We start from the raw sequence: 16,972 nt of genomic DNA, 5'->3' as shown, positions 1-16,972 counted from the left end.
TTCAACACTCCTTGTGTGGTATAACGTTCAAGTCAGATGAGGCTGTAAATCAACACTTTGTTCAGTTTTTCTCAAATAAAGAAGGTCCTTCTATGAACGAGGAATTATGAAGCTCACTGAAAGATGGCAAAAGGTTATCAAACAAAATGGGCAATATATCATTGATTGATCTTTGTTCTTTATATAAATAAATGACCTTTGAAAAACAGAGACAAAATATGTCATGACTTTTCCGACAACCCAATACACACACTATTATTCCTTTTGTGTATAATAGGAAAAAAGCCTAAAACAATAAAGTTGCATGTTGCATTCATAGATATGTAAGTGCATATTTAAGTAGATGAATAGCTACTTACTGGCTGTGTGACCTTGGGCAAAATACTTAACCTCTCAGTATTTTATTCTCTTTGTATGGAAAATGAAGATAATAATGGTACATATCCCCTAGGGTTGTACGAAAAGGCTTAAATAAATTAAACTATTTAAAGTGCTTGAATAATGCCTGGCAAACAGTAGGCACTTGGTAATATCTTGTCATTCAGATACATATTAAACTTGGGAAATTATTGTTCCTGGGGTAGGAATGAGATTTAAGACATAAGAGGGGGGCTAGAATTGTTTATATTATATGCTTCATATTTTTACAGTTATCATGTGCTTATGTGTTGAGTGACTGAAGCATTTTTTAAAAAGCTTATCTAAGGAGGTCTGTTAAAAGATGATTATAGAAACTTGGTGTTGGCTATGGGAAGCAGAGAGAGAGAGAAGGCAGAGGTAGCTCTCAACTTGGGGGTTTGAGCGAGTGACTTGGAAAATGCTGAACCATGGAAAGAAATAGTGGGGTCAGGAGAAACTTTTAGTGGGGTGTAGTATTTTGGGATGGAAGAAGATTGGTTTTGTGTAAACTGTGTTGAGTTTAAGCTTATGGGAACCCATCTTATAGGAAAGACTCAGCAGACTGGAGCTCTGGAGAAAGTCGAATGCTTCAACTACCACTTAGAGGTAGAACTGCAGAAAAGGTCTCAGGTTCTCAGGCCTCATTTTCATATTTTCTGTTATAAAAATAAATACTTGTGGCATTATGGCGCAATCTCTGTGCTTGGGGGACAAAGACCTGTTCTAATCGCTCAGACTGACAAGGGTGGGAGGAAGTCAAGCTGTTCACCATCTGGTTCGAAGTAGGAGAAGGGCGTTGCAGAAAGAAGAAATAATCTCATACCAACGCACGTTAGTGTGGAATTGAAACAGTTATTTTTGTTTTTGATCTTTCTATTTTAGAGAACTGTAAGTACTTTGGCATTGCACAACATAAAGCCAAGGGTGAGGGTGGGAGATGACAGCAAATAAACTGAAAAGAGGGACAGGCATCAGACCATAGATGGCCTGTAGACTCTTCTTTGGGCAATGGAGAGACATTGAGGGATTTCGCTTCTGGTCAATAGAGAAACATGGTGAAAAATCACAATTGCTCTGCCAGTGGTGTGGCAGATGAGTAGGAGAGCAGAGGTGGTTGCAGGTAGACAAACGAGGAGTTATTACAATATTAAAATAGCTCTCGTTACAAAGGATAACCTATCTGAACTATGCCCAAAGCAATGGGGATGAAAAGTGAGGGATAGATTTGAGAGCTAGTAGAGGCAGAATTGATAGAACTCTGTAGTTGATTCAATTTGGAGGATAAAAGTGAGGAAGGAGCCATGTCGTGCTCCATGTGGATGGGAAAGGGGCCACATGTTAAACCTGACCAGCGTAGGAGACTGAAAATAACCACAGAGGATGAAGTGAACACAAAAATTCCTAACTAAGGTGGGCCATGGCTGGAAGTCACATCTTGAGCTTCCTCATTAGGTTAATCTGTGCCTTTTCAGTGGGCCTGTTGTTTGTCTTTTTGTTCTTAAGATGACATCTTTAATCCTTTTTCTGGACCAGAGCTGGAAACTGCAAAATTTCTCATTATTATGCTTGTCTCCTGATTACCATCTCTATGTGCTGTAAAAAGCAAACTGTTAGCTATCCTGCACCCACCTGTACGGGAGGAGTACCTATCTCTCCAATTTACTTTTATCCAATCCCAGAGATTTCTCTGCTTTCCTTTCTCCCACCCCCTTAATCTATCACCAATGGGTTTCATATAACCTTCCTCCTTTGATTCTATGTATAAAATAAGCTGTAAGACTGCCATTTTTGGGATCATTTTCTCAATCCATTGAGATTTTGCTTCTCCGTACTTTTTGACAGTTTGGCTCAAATAAACTCTTATAAGCTTCTGTTAGGCTGGATGTTTTTTGTTAACATTACTGTAGTTGATTAAATTTGGAGGATAAAGTGAGGGACGGAGCCTTGTGGTGCTGCATGTTTCCAGCTTCGTTGACTGGATGACTAATTATATCTCCCTAATACTGTTTTTATCAAATCAATCTTTTTCTTTCAATTTACTATTGTGTAGCCAGTTCTATTAGTGGGGTCCAGACCTCCATTATAACTTACCTTGACCACTGCAAAAGCCTCCTTACCGAGCTCTCTTGAAATTATTCACCACACAGCAACCAGAGTGATCTGTCCAAAATGCAAATCAAATCCTAGTGCTTCCTTACTTGAAATCCTTCTCTGCCTCTTCATCTCCTGCAGGATTAAAATTGAAGGCCTTTAACATGACATATGAAGGTCTCTATGGTCTGGTTTTATCATCCACATTCTTTGTCACTTCTTGCCTGGGACTTTGGACTTCAGCAACTCCTTATTTCTTGCAGTTTCTTATACAAATGGTACTGTGCAAAAGGCACGGCTGCTTGCCACACAAAAGCCAAAACTCTAGAGGTGAGGTTGGTGGAAAGAAAGGTGGGTTCTATTCCAAAATGGTGGCATTAAGGGAAAACAGTGGACTCCCTGTCACAAAGACTGCCTTCCTCTCTCAATATCGCCAGAAGGTTTTATAGACACGCAAAGGAAGGAGAAGTTGGCCAGGCAACTTCAGGGAAAAACTGGTTCCTAGAGGCTATTCTGCCCCAGGGTCAGGAGTGAACCCCATACAGATGCAAAAAACCCCTCCCAAATTACCAGTGTCAAGTGTGCACACTGGTCCAAAGTAAACAGAACCATTGAAACTGATATGCATAGTAAATACACAGTAAATAGAGTCCTCAAGTTTTGGGGGGAGGAGAGGGAAGTAAAGCAAAGAAAAAAAAAAAACTTTCAAAAAGCCCTAAGCCAAACCACCATCAAATCGAATTACATTGGAGGTTTAAATTTCAAAAATAGAAGGTATAAGGTCACCATTACATAATTACAGATGGAGAGGGTTGACAAAAAATATAGACTATAGAAATATAGAAAATAAAGTGCAAACATTTACCCACTTAGCATTATCAATTTAATCTTCAGGCTAGATTTTTTTTTTAAACTTATACATGTAATTAGAGTATATTGTAAAACTTCAGCTGATGCCATGAGGTTACAAATGAGACTGAATTATTTTATAACTTTTTTTCCATTTTGAGAATTCATTGATTCTGGCAAGAGGTTATTCTATCTTTTTTATTTCCTTATTTATCAGCTAAGACTGAATACTAAGCATTTTGCTTTTCCTCTCCCCCCTCTTCTCCACATTGTACATAAAGACTATTGGGGGTTCACTAGTGATTCGGTGACCTTATGGTGGAATAAAGAGAGCCCTGAAGTAGGAGTCAGAAAACCTGCAATTGAGTACCAGCGCTGTGAATGATGAGCTGACAGATCTTGAACAAATCATTTTATCTATCTGGACATCAATTTTCTACAATACATTTTTGTGAAGACAGGGAAGAGACTTGTAAGGAAAGTTCTCAAAATCTCACTTCCTGGGAAAAAATGTAATGGGTAAGTCCATGCTTCTCAACAGATATCTTCTGTGGATGCCTGCTTGGATTGATGACAGAGGTCAGAACACTGCCTGTGACTTTTCTTAGCTGAGTGACTTTGTGCAAGCCACGTTAGTAATGTCTTTGATCAAGGTTATTCTTTTGTAAAAGGAGAATAATGTTAATCATTCTTTCCATAATCTAGGATAATTCTGATGATAAAATGAGATAAAGAATTCAAAATACTTTTATCATCATTATGACTACTGTTAATACTGTTTTTTAGAATTGTATAGTAGATAAGTAGCATGAAGAAGGACCTTGGAGATTCAGCCACCATTTTTTAAAGGAGGAGAATCTAAGCCTGAAGGAGAGTAACTGGTTTACTCAAGGTAAAATGCTTCCTCTTGACCCTGACCCTGTCTTCAGTGTGGGGACTGCATGTTCTTTAGGACATATTTTAGAAGGGCCCATCCTGTGTAGACAATGGCCAACTGTTGTGTAAGATAAACTGTGTATAGACTTTACTATGATTTGTCAGAAGTTCCTATGTAAGGACAAGTTTAGTCCCTGGGATTGAACTTTTCATGGTCATACATTTTGTTTAAATTGATGCATTGTAAAAGATGAACACCTGTCTTCTCTGGCCATTGCAGAGTCTACTTTACTATGTTCACCTCAAGGCTCCTTCCAGGCTCAATGGGAAGTGAAGCTGAGGTAGGCAAAAGATGAAGAAAGCCCTGTTTTCTCCTAATATTAGGCAAAACCAGTGTTCTTGAATCTCTTGACCTATGACCACAGAATCCTTAAAGATCCATCTTCTAATTCTTTGGCCTCGGGCCTAGAGTATCTGCCCCTTTAAAGAACAGAGGCTCTGTGGTGACTGTGAAGATTAAGAAACCTGGTTGCCCACCCATCTATCCCATGGTAACTCAATGCCATGGGGATTACGAGGGCCCTATTCAGGGCCTCCCAGTTTTAAATCCAGTAGTGCATAGTCTCAGGCAAAAAAAGTGAAACAGACACATGTGTGTTATAGAGTCAGGAATATCCCAGGACATCTGGAGGTGAACATTACATAGATGGGAAGGACCCAGCAAGTTGTTCTGGACAATGCTCAGGAATGTGGTACCATGTGGACTGGGTGGAAGAAGGCTCAGAAGAATAGGTACTATAGACTGAATATTTAAGGAGGAGAGATCTGGACTAAAAGGATTGGGGGGAAGTAAAGAATGAAATCTGGAGGAAGGAAAAAGAGGGTCTGAGGATGAAGGAATAACAATTCTAAGTGACAGAGTATAATAATTGAGGGCAGGGGTAGAGAGGCTTGACGGCCTGGGAAACTCAGAGAGTCCTAAGGATGAGGGCTAAGGGAGACAGACAGAGAGAGAGGAGCAGTGGGCTGAACCTGCAGGAGACCAGGAACAATAGTGTCTGGAAAATAGTGTTTGGAATAGATGGACCCTAGATGAAAATAGATGGGGGTATAGCCAAGAAATTGAGTGTTACAGAGGATAGGGAGTAGATGGGATAGGATTAGGGAATGCCAACTGCAGAATGTGGGAGAAGTGAAATGAACATGAATGAGGAGAGGTGTGGACAGAGCGGGAAGGGGCATTTTAAACAGGAAATGACTAAGGGTGGTGCACCTGAGGAAGAAGCAGAAACGGAGGGACATGGCAAGAAGAAACAGTAAGAAAAAAGAACTGGAGAACCAGTACTGAATACATAAGTAGGTGATGGCTTGGACTTAGAAACAGAGGCAGAGAGCCTGGCTTCTAAAGAAGAGAAAGGGCATTGAACTAGAGAAGTAGCGCCAGGAATTAACACTTTTCTTGGGGAATGGAGGTGAAGCAGAGAGCCATGTTTCCTACCAAATTCCCAGAAAGATCTGGTGCAACATGATCGCCCACTGTCTCTCCTTTTGTTAAACATTGCTAGCTTCTTCGTCCTTCTTGACCAAGGAGAGAATTCATACCCTTGGAGACATACTCTAGAACCCTTTAGACAGTTTTCTAGAGAAGGCTGAGATAGAGGCAAATAGGAAAGGGAGATTCTATTTCCATATTCTCATCATTCCTCAGACTCCCTTAGGGAGTTGACCTCTGTGTGGACTCTGTTGTGATCTTTACTAGTGACTAGAGGTCTAACCCATTTTGAGATAGATGGATTCTAGATCTACTTTGTGGGAGGCTTGAGAGGCCTGGGTAATCAATTATACTGGGCTAGACCTAGAATGGTTTCTGAAAGTAAAATGTGATATAAAGCAAAATTTGCCCTGTATTTGTCCTCCTTTGGCTTGATTCTCAGACTCAATTATTACTTGGATTATCTCACTTCTTTCATCTTAGAGGGTAGGAAATGGAACGGGGAAAAAATGAGCAATCCTCAGTCAGCCTCATCATCTGAGGATGGACGAAAACAGAAGGCTTCAGGAACATAAATTCTTTATTATGATGGGTTAGAAAAATGCGTGAAAGGAATAAACAAATGAGCACAGGGCAAGACCCCATAAGGACAAAATGTCTAGAAAAGAAGTGATGGGCCTTTTTGCCTTATAGACATGTCCATGTTGCCCTTCTTTAAGGAGTAGGGAGTTATGAGCTAAGCATCTATTAGTTCTGCAGAATGGACTGAACACCATAACCCTGATTTCGCAAAGCACCCTGTCAACCTCCCTGGGAGGTGCTGAGAGCAGGAAAGAGGTGGTTTAACTCCCAGGTGTGAAATACCAAGAGGGAGTGGACAGTTCTTAGGGACATGAGAGGATGGTATATGGAAACCATTTCTACAGAATTTTCCCACAGCAGATGTGAATTACCATATTTTGCCATGTATAAGGCATGCTTTTTTGCCCAAATTTGTGAGGGAAAAATAAGGATACGCTTTATATGTGGGTAGTGCTAATTCGATATCTATATAAGTGTTTTTAATTTTTTTACTTATGCTTATAAGTTAAAAGTGTAACTCTAGAAATCAATAACAATATCCATATGCAAAATAATACCCTGGAAAATGGTAACTGGTTTTGCTGAACTTATGACGAACTTGCAATGATGAAGAGTTCTTGGCCTTATATGATGTGTAAATATCAAAAATTTGCTACCAGTACATAAAATTTCTTGTACCTTGTATCTGTTCATATGTTTTGTAATTATTTGTTACATAAAATTTCTTGTACCATAATATGTTAAAAAAATACATGCTAAAATTCCTTTATAATACAAAAACCAAGTACTTAAATGTAAACAAATAAAAATTAGAATTAAAATGAAAGACTTTTTTTCCCCTGAAAGTTTGGGCCAAAAACATTAGTGCACATTATACACAGCAGAATACAGTAATAAGGTTTGAGACATTGTAGGGACTGGGAGATAGAGTATAGCATGTAAGAACTATGCTATTTAAATGACTACTTTACTATCTTATCTAATATTCCTTAGCATTTAAAACATGGACTAGTTTACTATAGTCAATAATAGTCTAATAACTATGTATGGTATCAGGTGGGTACTAGACTTATTGGGGTGATCACTTTATAAGTTATATAAATATCTAATCACTATGTTGCACACCTGAACCTAATATAATATTGTATGTCAATTATAATAGAAAAATTTAAAAAAAGAAACAAAGACTAGTTGGTACCTTTAGGGGACCTGTGATTAAGACCATAGTAGGATGTGGGATTTAATTGTTTTTGTTTCTGGGCCAACAGAAGATGGTTGTTGTTTTTTGGCATTTATCAAAAATTGATATCCCACCAATGCTTTATGAATGAAATAGTGAGTATTACCAGTTTACCTGTGAGGTCAAAGAGTGGGACTCAATTAGAAGTATGAGTAATATTTGAATCACAGATTTTTGGAGAATTAAATAAGTACAAAAAATTTTTGGAAGGGAATGTATTCATCTTCTTAAGTGTTTACATAAACACAATGACATACCTGGCTTAAAAGAAGAAAAAGATGTATTGTCTTCAGTCACTTTGAATGGCTTGACCTTATCTTTTCTGCCCTTCCCTTTAAAACTTTCACTTTCTTTGATTGCTTCCCTCCTTATTTTTAAATTGAAAACGTAGGTGAGAGACATTATTCATACTTACCAAGAAGCTTTATCTGATTTATGGATGATAAAGTGAAACCAGAAATGTGAGAGAGACATTTCTTATTTGAGAAAAGCCCTTGGACAAAGTCTAGAGTATTTTTGTTGATATAGAACAGGGGTTGGCAAACTTTTGAGACGCAAGAGCCGCTAGGGGTCAGCAAACTGCGGCTCGCGGGACACATGCGACTTTTTGGGTATGTACATGTGGCTCTGAAGTAAAATTGAAAATGAAAATAAAACTATCATAGTTTCATTTATAAAATTTTTAAAGGATATTATTCACATAATGGTGATTATGTAAAATATATTTATGGCTCTCAAATAATTTTTAAATTGTTGTGAGGGACAGGATTGGCTCTTCCAGGAGTCGGCCAACTTTTGAGACGGAACGTACCCAAAGAGCCGCATGTGGCTCACGAGCCGCAGTTTGCCGACCCCTGATATAATAGAATAATAGTATAAGGGGTCCTGGAAAGACTTGTTGAGGAGGAGTGTTTTTTGCTATAATGGAGAGATTGCTGTTGGGGGTGGGAGGTAAGGGAAAGATAAAGGAAGGGTATTTAAGAAGAAAGAGGCACCCAGAGTCAAGAATAATAACTCGTGGAACAGAGGAAGGAAGAGGACAAAACCTTGCATCATGACCTCTCAGCTAATCTTTATGAATAGCATTTATTATTACCCCCAGTTTATAATGTAGAAATGGAAAATTGAGGAGTTAATTTCCTCAGGGTTTTGAAGCAAGTAAGCTGCACAGCTTGTATTGAAGCTGGATCTTTCTACTTCCAGACTTATGGTCTTGGTGTTAACTCGGAAAATTGACACCTTATTTGGTGGACAATAAGACTGATGTCTTTTCTTCCACATGTCTTCCAGAGTAGTTGCTACATGGGAATTTGCCTACAGGATCCTGAGGGTAGCACCATGTCACTATTTATCTCTCATCATTGTATCCCCAATGATGAGTGAGAACATTGCAAACAATGAATGAAGCTGCTGGAGGAAGTTGGAGAGCTGGACTCTTCATTCAGCTCGTGGAGAACACAGGATCTCTAAAGAGGCAGTGAAGCTTTGGGCAAAACTTGGTCTGACAGATTTTTTGTTATAGGACAATGTCTTTATGAAGAGCAGAGGGTGTGTGTCTGCGTCTGAGAGTACATTGATGGAGCTGGTGGGAAGTGTCGTGAAAATCTGTGTTGCATCCATGTGGTTCATAGCTGGCCTGTGGGGTTGAGCTTCCCTTTACAGTCACATGGACCTCCTGATTAGTTTTTTAACTAGCACCTTGTTACTAGCCACGCAATGCAACCTCTGGCTAGCACTGAGTGCTGTGTGTCAGGTTGTTAGCGTTGTCTAGGATAGATGTATTAAGAACGGCCTATTCTATCCTTTCTTTATTATATACACCATCAGTTTTACTTTTCTGAACCCCCATCTCTAGGTCCTGGATGGAAGGCAAGTTTGGTTGGAGTGGCTGCTTTTCTCCAGGTGTTACTGTTTTTTCCTTGCATCCCAACCTGACTGAATCACCTTGGTCCTGTTCTCTCTCATTCTTGGGGCTTTATGAATGAGTAGGGAAGTGTGAGATATTAGTGATTAGTGATTATAGACTTAGAGTTAGAATGGCCCTTAAAGATCTTTCAATCTAAGCACTTCATACTGTCCTACAGTTCTTCGCTTGGCTGTTACCTGGTCTCACAGTTTAGAAAGATCTATCTTGAGTTATGATTGGAGTCAGCCGGCAGTGTCCAGATCCGTGAGCCATAGAAGCACAGACTGTGACACAGGAGAAGGGAGCTTGAGCCAGTTTTTTGCTTTTATTGTAACCTTTGAGAGGATGTGCTGTGGTGAACACCCAATCAAAGTCTTTAAATTAATGCATTGTCATTGAAACATAGAGGCCGATTGTCCCCTGATGTATCTGGGAATCAAATAGGAAAAGGTGAGCTGAAGATGAAGTAAGAAGGACTTAAATTAGGCACTCAGAACTGGCACAGTGGAAACTATAAACAGCAGTGATTATGGGATTGTCTTCTCTAAGACGCTTTTAAAAATAGCAACTATTTTCTTGGATCTGGGCTGGGCTGGAGGCCTTTCTACCTAGTTACGGAGGGATGGTCACTTTGATTTTCCTAGGAGGCCTCTAGAAAGCCCAGACAGCTGAGAAATTCTTCATTCTTTGAAAGGCAGTGCTGGGAGGAAGACTGGCAGAGAGTTAGAGCTAGGGAAGATGGGGGAGGGGCAGCAGGTATTCATAGAGGGCCATGTGAGGACCATCTGTATTTCATTAGAGAGCTGCTGCTCTTACCCTCCTCCTATATGCATTCTCATTCTCTCTCTCTGTCTCTCTCTCTCTTTCTGTCTCTACACACACACACACACACACACACACACACACACACACACACACACTCACCACTGTTCCGTCTCCTCCTCCATCCTTAATTCTAGTGAAGATGGTGAAGGAACATCACATCAGACTCCCGGTACCCCTTCCTTAGGCTTGGCAGATACAGCTATCAAAGCTGAGAACTTGACCAGTCTCCTGGAACCCAGCGTCCCTGGCAGCCTCTGCCGCTGTTCACACTGTTTCTTTACCGAAGCAGTTCCTTTGTCTCGGGGATCAAGGATTTTCCTGAATCCCCTAGCTTTGCTCAGCCCCTGTCTGAGAATAACTGGGCTGGGATGAAATCACAGTGAGGGAGAGGGGGTGGAGGTAGAGGTGGCTTCTCATTGCTCTGCTGGACAGGGTGTGCTCTGCTTAGTTAGCATGAGAATAGAGAGGCTTTCTCCATATTTTCTTTTAGGGATGGAGAGGAAAGGAGAGCAAAGACTCTAGCTCTGTCCTACTCCATCAGAGATTCCGGGACTTGGAAAGTGACCATAATCACATTCCTCCTATCCTCTGAGGGCCTCAGGACCCACAGTACTGAGAAAAGCTTTGATGGAGCCGGCTGGTGGATCTCCACTCCAGATTTTCCAGCTGTCCCTGTCCTCCCACCGCTGAGAGAGCAGGATGCTGAGATGACTCCGTGATGCAGAAGGTATGTGCTTTTTCAGTTCTGGTGCTGATGCTATGTGTGTGGTGAGGTCTCTGTGGCGCAATGGACGAGCGCGCTGGACTTCTAATCCAGAGGTTCCGGGTTCGAGTCCCGGCAGAGATGGTCACCTGGCAGGTACCCCTTTCATTTTGTATGCTGTCATGCTAGGTTCATAATTATATTTATCCCTCTCTGGAGGCTCTGGGGCAGAGAAAGGAAACCGCTTTGCTTGGGAATCCTGGACCTCCTCTCCTTTTCCTCCCCACCTTTAATTCTTTTTCTCCCTTACTGATTTTTATTGTTAGTGAAGGCTCAGATGTCTGCTGCATCTCTCTACTCAGACCGAATAATACAGCCTCTTGCATCCTTTGCTTCACAGACGAATCATTGGCACACAGTGACTGAGAAGCCAGGTCACTGGTTCTAAGACCACTATAGTTTGCTCCTTTTGCCTCTGTAAACACAAGAATGCAGATTGTCCCATATGCCAATAAGGAAAGGTCCAGTAGTCCTCTCAGGTAACACCTGCCTTGACCTAGATAGATCAGGAGATGGATGGGGTCATGCAGAGGATAATTTCTTGTGCTATCTTTGTCAGCTATGTTTGCATTTCTAGGACTTTTTGTGCCAAAGCTCATCACACACTTGCTCATCTACAAGGTGAGATGTAATCATTGCTCTTTGTCTCAGTGGAATAAACTACACAGCAGCACACTAATTACTAGTGGGAGATTAACTTGTTCCCAGAAATTCAAAGTTCTTATATTTAGATGCTCTTTGCTGTGGAAAGTTTGCAGCCTTTCCTGTTTGCACGGCAGCTTTCAGGGTTTTATCTAAATGTTATTTTCATAATTCCCAGTTTCCAACAAGCCATCTTCTCACCACTTCTCTCATCTTGCATTCATTTCTGCTCTCTTTCCCTGTCTCACCTTCAGCAAGATTGGCAGGGAGCTTGGGTTTCTATTTTGGGCTGGTCTGGCTCTTTCTCCCTTGCATATTGCAGCCTCCAGCCTATTATTAAGTTAGAGGGTGCTGCTCAAGCCAGGAACTGACCTCCACCTCCTGTGAGCCCAGGAAACCTGAGAAGACACACTTATCCCACTGCTGAAGAGTCAGCATCTTGCCCACATGGGGCTCTGGACAGGTGACTAGAGGACACAACCAGCCATGCATTGGGCTCTGAGAAAGCTGGGGTGGGTGAAAGGGGAAAATCCACACGTGGCTTAATCATACCAACACCATGTCAAAAGGTGGGAATTGATAGGGCAGACAGGAGGACTCTGGAGGGAGACTGTGCTTTTTTGTCTCTAGGACACATGCATGTCTTTTTTAGTAAATTGAAACTCCTAAAATTCTTTTGAAGTAACGAGGTATTTTAAAGGACTTAACAATTCTTGTAGTAAGGGCCCACATAGCTTTCCTTCTCTGAGTTACTTAGTGGAATGCAAATTCAGATATTAACTACCCTCATAAGCCTCATGGACATGCCCTTTGGAGGATACTGCTGTGGACCAGGAATTGCTGCACAGACCCTTCTGGAACTTGTCTTTTATTGTTAGCTCAGCCTATGATAGATACTTTACTTTAAGCTCTGGCCTGAAAGGAAAAATTGGTGTGTGTGTGTGAGAGGGGCTGGAGGATGGGGGCATTTTAGGGAAGGGGCCTGTCTAATTTTTCAACCATATCTAGAATAGTCCATCTTTCTAGTTCTCCCTGTATCATTCTATTGCAATGAGTCTGCTCAACAGTAAGGAGGTTGTCCCTCTATGACTGTTAAAGGTTGGGGCAAATGTCTAGGTTCATTATGGCCCACATGAAGGTTTGCTTAGTGCTAGAAGCTTTCTAGGAATGAAGACTTCATGAAATTGTGGGGGCCAGGAGTGTGGGCTGGGAACTAAGAGGATATGTGTATCCAGGTAGGCATCAAACTGATATTTGTTCAAATGTTTGATCAGGGTGCAATGTAGCCAGCTCCTTAGGTGAAGTTGTATACCAGTGAGAATTAAAACCCAAAGATAATCCCTCAAACCTGATTTTTGCCAATCATTTTTATTTTCTAGCTAGGAATCAGAAGACCTTGGCTTGAGTTGCAGTTTTGCCGAGTTGCTAAACCTCTCTGAGCTTTTATTTGCTTGTTTATAAAAACACGATTTTATTATCAATCCTCCAAATGTGAAAATGAATGAGAAAGTCCATTATATAGCTATGTACAGATACAGAGTTGCTCTTGTCTCTCTCCTCAACATGTGGGCAAGGTGCTTGGCCATAAAGTGGGGAATGAAAGGATATGAATGATCAGCCCCTGCCTGGAGCACCAGGGTGACTGTATACCTTCAGTTGAGGCTGATGCTGACTTGCGCTATCCTAAGAAAGAGGGTAAATTGGACTCTTCTAGCTGGTGGAGTCCTTCGGAGAGCAGATGATCCCTCTGTGCTTAGCTAGGGGCTTCATCTCAGCAGGTAGCTCAAGGTCCCTGCTGGCTACACTACTTAAGGGAACTGGAAGCTTCCACCGACTCAAACATCACCCAGCCTTCATCCCCCTCAGTTTCTGAGGGGTGCTGTTTCAGGGACTTGTAAGATTTTTGAAAATCAGGTAAGCTTTTCCACATTGGTAAAATTTCCTCTATGTGGTAACAGCTTTCTTAATACAGGAGAGCTAACTCCTAATTTATGAATACCATAATTACTATATTTTCAAGATAGAATATAAAATAGAGATGGGTGGTTTTTTTTTAAAAATAAAGTTGCTTCACTGTAGGATTCAAATGCTTCAGGTTTGGAGCTCATCATTAATTACCAGATATGCCAGCAGTATGTATCTTATTTATTATTGTATTCTTAGTGCCTGAAATATGGTAGGCGTTTGATGGGTACATTTGAGAGAATTGATGTTTAGATTGGCTATAAATTACATAGATAAGAAAGAGAAAGAGACATAGCTTCTAGGAATCATGAACACAGGCAATATCTTCATATATTAATTCATTTACTTTACAAATATTCATGAAGTGTCCATTTTATGCCACTTTCCATGTTCCAGGCATTGAGATCCAAAATAGCAGTGCTCACCTCCGTCATGGAGTGCGTATTCCCTTGGCAGAGACGAAGAATAGATAGGTGAAAAGCATTATGATAGAATTGTTAAGTAGAGACAGAGTAGGCCCCCCTTAGCCATGGTTTCGCTTTCCTCCATTTCAGTTTCCCATGGTTAAGGATGGTATGAAAATATCAAATAACAAATTCCAGAAATAAACAATTCATAAGTTTCAAATTGCACGCCATCCTGCCTGGTATGTGAATCATCCCTTCGTCCAGCGTATTCACGCTTTGAACACTACCCTCCCGTTAGACACTTAGGAGCATCTCAGTGATCAGATCTACTGTCATGGTATCACAGCGTTTATGTTCAAGTCACCCTTATTTTACTTAATAAGGGTCCTAAATCCATTCACATAACTTTGATTACAGTATGTTGTTACAATTGTTCTATTTTATTATTAGTTATCATTAACCTCTTACTGTGCCCAATTTTAAATTAAACTTTATCATAGGTATGTATGTACATATAGGAAAGAACAGTACACGAGTATGTTGGGTTTGGTGCTATCCATGGTTTCAGGCATCCACTGAGGGTCTTCCAATGTATCCCCCATGGATAAGGGGGGATTAGTGTACATGTTGGAGGAACTTAAATGATGTGAAGCATAGTGGTCACAGAAGACCTCTCTCAGGGGATAACATCTGAGTGAAGAATGAATGAAGCAAGAGAGACCGATGAGAGCTAGAGGGTAGGCATTCCAAACAGAAAAACAAGAAAAGACACTAAGGTGGGCTCAAGATTGATGGCTTTTGGGGAAAGCACGAAGGTCAGATGGCTGGAGTGGAGGGAGCGATGGTAAGATTTACAGTCAGAGATTAATATGGGCACATCATATAGGAAAATATTCTTACCCTATGATATCCAAATGTGCCTTGTATAATAAGTCTGATATTTTCTCAATTCTCCTTTACTATCCAATGAAATTCATAGGTACTATAACCTTCCTATACACATAATTAAAAGAAATCAATCTTAGGTGTAATATGAGAGAAATGAAAGGAAATAAATTTGTAATAATATGTATTTGAATATGTAAATGCTATACTAGCAGTCTTGTATCTATATGAAGACTTACTTTCAATGCAAGATATATTTATACTTACTTATATTTATATTTACATTTATTTATATTTATACTGATGCTAGCATGTTGCATTGCTGACACATATCACAAAGCATGTTATTCACCATCAGTGTTGTGATTTTCCAAACTGCTGAACACTTCTTGATAAATTTATGATTAAAACAAATTAAATCTTCTTGTAAAATACACAGTAGTTTTAAGGATATTTAATATCCTTAAATACACAGGATATTTAAAGAAGTTTTAAACCATGCAGAAAACTCTGTATGTATTATAAAAATGAGTTCTATTCTAGGCTCAGATGCCAACAACTAGGTTTCTAGTAGGTCATTCAAAGAGATAGGCAACATGAGGCAAGTCTTCTTAGTGTAAGATGCACCCGCACATTGCAGGACACATAGATCTGAGCTACCCTTTCTATCTTCAGCTAATAGTGGTCCCCAGTCATTGTGGAAACAAAAGCTACTCCACCAAGTTTTCAAACCACTTCCTAGGGGCGACTCCAGACCAATTGGCAAGCGATGACATAAGGGTTTTAGGTCAGGCTCCCCTACGTATTAATGAAAACCATTGGTGAGTTTCAGCAGAGGAGTGAACGAATTCGATTTGTATTAAAAGGCTAACTTTAGCTATTGGTAGAGAATTGGGTTAAGGATGGGAGCAGGTTTCCAGGTCTGCTGGACTCAAAGCCTTTTAGAAGCAGCCAAGAGTGATACTGTGGTTCCCAAGTGGTGGCGGTGCTAATGTCAACAGAAGTGGAGGGTTTTAAAGCAATGCCCACCTACCAAAGTGATTTATCATCTCTGGAGGGCTGACCTGGCATGGATCACTTATATTGTGTCTGGGAACTAGTTATTTTGATTTATTGTCATTACAGTGGTTGTTATCTACTAATGAAAATGTTTGTTTGTATTTAAAAGCTGTTGAATTTACTCCCCCAAACACTATTTCAGTGTTTATGTCCTTAGTAGTTCCTATAAATTATAGTGGAACAGAATGTCTTTAACTTCTCTTTGTCCTCCTTGGAACTTGGATCTTTTGCTTCTGTCATGGGAATATGGTTCTGTGATGGTTCTGTTGAGAGAATGGATTGTGAGACATGGAGCATTATAATAAAAGAAGTTGAAAACATGAGCGTAGTGGAAGAAGCAACTGCATGGGAGTGATGTGGACCTGGGTCTGTATCTGAGGCCTGGCTATTTACTCATATAACTGGGCACCCACTAGATAGGTCTCTTTGTTACTGGAGGGGAGGGCCCTTCTCGGCACAATGCCCGGGCTTAGCTCTCACACCGGAGGTCGAACCTGGGTCTCGGGGGAAAATAACTGGGAATCCTAGCCACGACATTGCAGGGAGTTGGGCCCTCCTTGGTGCGGTGTCCAGGTTCTTGAGTCTCGAGCAAAGAATTGAAGGAGACACAGAAATAAAGTGGTGAAAGAGAAGTTTATTAGAAGAGAGAGTACACTCCAAAGAACTAGGGGTGGACCAAGCACAAAGAAAAAAACGGTTCAAGGATGCATCATTGGAGCGGCCCTGAGCAAAAGCAAGGCCCAAGGGCTCAAGGCCTAATAATGCTCAAAGTGGCATTATTAGGAGAAAAAGTACACTCCAAAGAGTTTGGAGCGGCTCCAACCAAAGCAAGGCTCAAAAGGGCAGCGGCTTGCGGGAGCCTGTGGGTATTATCTTTTTTCTCTAGGATGGGCTATTCCTCTCCAGGTGTGAGACCACTTGATTGACACCTGTGATTCATGAGTGGCTATTGCTTCATCCTCTTAGATTGCACATGTCCCTTGTTATGATG

General features: G+C 40.7%; 1 non-coding gene across 1 annotated transcript; it reads left to right on the top strand.

The window, feature by feature from the left end:
• The first annotated feature begins 11,033 nt into the window (after window positions 1-11,033).
• TRNAR-UCU (transfer RNA arginine (anticodon UCU)) lies at window positions 11,034-11,107 on the top strand. Its single transcript has one exon. It is a non-coding gene; the product is annotated as a tRNA-Arg (tRNA).
• Window positions 11,108-16,972: the final 5,865 nt, after the last annotated feature.

Source organism: Hipposideros armiger, unplaced genomic scaffold (assembly GCF_001890085.2).
Source record: "Hipposideros armiger isolate ML-2016 unplaced genomic scaffold, ASM189008v1 scaffold_1605, whole genome shotgun sequence".
Taxonomy (NCBI): Eukaryota; Metazoa; Chordata; class Mammalia; order Chiroptera; family Hipposideridae; genus Hipposideros; species Hipposideros armiger.
This window is presented reverse-complemented; position numbering and strand designations above follow the sequence as displayed.